The sequence below is a fragment of the Austrofundulus limnaeus genome, unplaced genomic scaffold (assembly GCF_001266775.1).
Source record: "Austrofundulus limnaeus strain Quisiro unplaced genomic scaffold, Austrofundulus_limnaeus-1.0 Scaffold221, whole genome shotgun sequence".
NCBI classification, from domain to species: domain Eukaryota; kingdom Metazoa; phylum Chordata; class Actinopteri; order Cyprinodontiformes; family Rivulidae; genus Austrofundulus; species Austrofundulus limnaeus.
Window position 1 is genome coordinate 262,920 of NW_013952623.1, and position 2,057 is coordinate 264,976.

The following is a 2,057-nucleotide window of genomic DNA, read 5'->3' on the forward strand; positions in this document are numbered from 1 at the left end:
CTCACACACACACGTAAACGCCCCTCGCCCATTATACCACATCAATAAATACTGGACCTTTTTTATTTAATCTTTATACTTTTGTGAGTGGGTTTCAAAATTTTTGACCTTTTTAAATCAACCTGTACCCCTGGCCTAGAGGGAGCATTGTACCTTTTTCCAAACAATGTTCTTTTGTTGCTTGTTTTGTTCAAGCCAACGACCTCAAACCTTTGAATCAGACAGACAAACATGTCAAGAATTGGAGGTGGATTGTGGGAGAGGCCAGGGACCCAAATGCAGAACGGTGCAGGTCAGTTAGTAGATGCAAGGGTATTTAAAAAAAACACTATTTAACAGTCTGAGCAAGAAGAGGGATAATTTAAAAAACCCAAAGGCAAGACAGGCAAAGGGCTAACAAGGATCAGACAAAAAATAGATTGGGAAAAACAATGCTGAGGAAAAGGAAAAAGGTACCAAATACAAAACATGTTAATGTAATCAGTGTAAAAGCCTTGGGCTGTGGTTTCAGTGTGATTATGAGAGTGCGTAATGTACATTTTTATGAATGTATGTCTTTTCAGACGATTCCTGGTGTAACTTGGGTTTCTGATTCTCTCCGAAAATGAGTTGCCAGACTGTCAGAAGTGTAAATAGCATATGCCTCATAGCCTCAGAGAGGGCTCATTCACTTACTGTTTAGTCCGTTTGCTAATTATTCCCACCATCTGTTAGAGAGCATATGATAAGTAGGATGAGTGCTGCCAAAAGGAGACGGAAGGGAGCAGAAAGTAGATACATACAAAAGGAAAAGAGGGAAGAGAAAAGAGTCGTAGCCTGTCTTATCAGCCGATGTGTGCGCCCCTTGCGTGCATGTGTCACAGCATTTATTTATGCATGACTGTGTGTGTTTCTGAGGCGAGAGCTATTTATAGAAGCTGCCTCACCTAGCTGCTGGCCGTGTGTTCACTAAGAACTGAGAGGCATCATGGAACGTCCCAGCAGACACATTTATGCCTCAAAGCATTATGTCACAACTCACCCCACCTCTCTGCTGCTGCCTTCCTCTGTTCCTCCTCAGGATGAGTGAAATTCAGTCTGAATCTACTTCAAAACATGCCCTTAAAGAGCTGGACTCCCGGTCATCAGTGTCACAGTTCTTGCAGAGATGAGCTTCTGCTTGGGGGAGAAAAAAGCTCAATGTTTGAGGGCTAGTTTGAAGCACGCAGGGGTTTGTTTTAGAGTGAAAGAGCTGGATTATTATAGTTCAGATCTTTAGAAAGTGGGGATAAAAATGTGCTTCATGAAATCTAAATAAAAAATACGTAACATCCATCCATCCATCCATCCATCCATCCATCCATCCATCCATCCATCCATCCATCCATCCATCCTCTGCTTGTTCCGGAGCAAGGTCTCAGGACCAGCAGCCCAAGCAGAGAGGCCCAGCTACCTCTTACAGCTCTTCTGGGAGGATTTCAACATGGTCCCAGGCCGTCCGAGAGCCAGCGACTTTACAAGTCGCAAATTTCAACTGGAGCGCACCTCCAGTGGGATATCCCTTTCAGAAAGTTAGAGTTCAGATTTCAAACAGCAGCTAATCACAATAACTCAACAGTGATGAAAACTTACTTTTATTTTTAAGTGTTTTTGTATTATTTATTTCACATTTAGTCAGTCAGACATGTGATAGCTTTCAATGTTTATAAGAGGACATGTTAAAAAGATGTTTCTATGTACAAAATACAATTCAATTCAGTTCAGTTTATTTATATAGCACCAAGTCACAACATGCGTTGTCTCAGGGCACTGTACATAAAAAGAATAACCTAAATAAGAAACCAGCAGATTGTGTTGAATCACTTCATCACAGTCTCCCATCCTGAGCAAACGGTGGAGAGGAAAAACTCCCTGCTAATCAGGAAGAAACCTCCAGCAGAACCAGGCTCAGGACAGGCGGCCATCTGCCTCGACCGGCTGGTTGGAGGACAGGAAAGACTCTCTCTCTCTCTACCTTCCAGAGAGAGAGAGAGAGAGAGAGAGAGAGAGAGAGAGAGAGAGAGAGAGAGAGAGAGAGA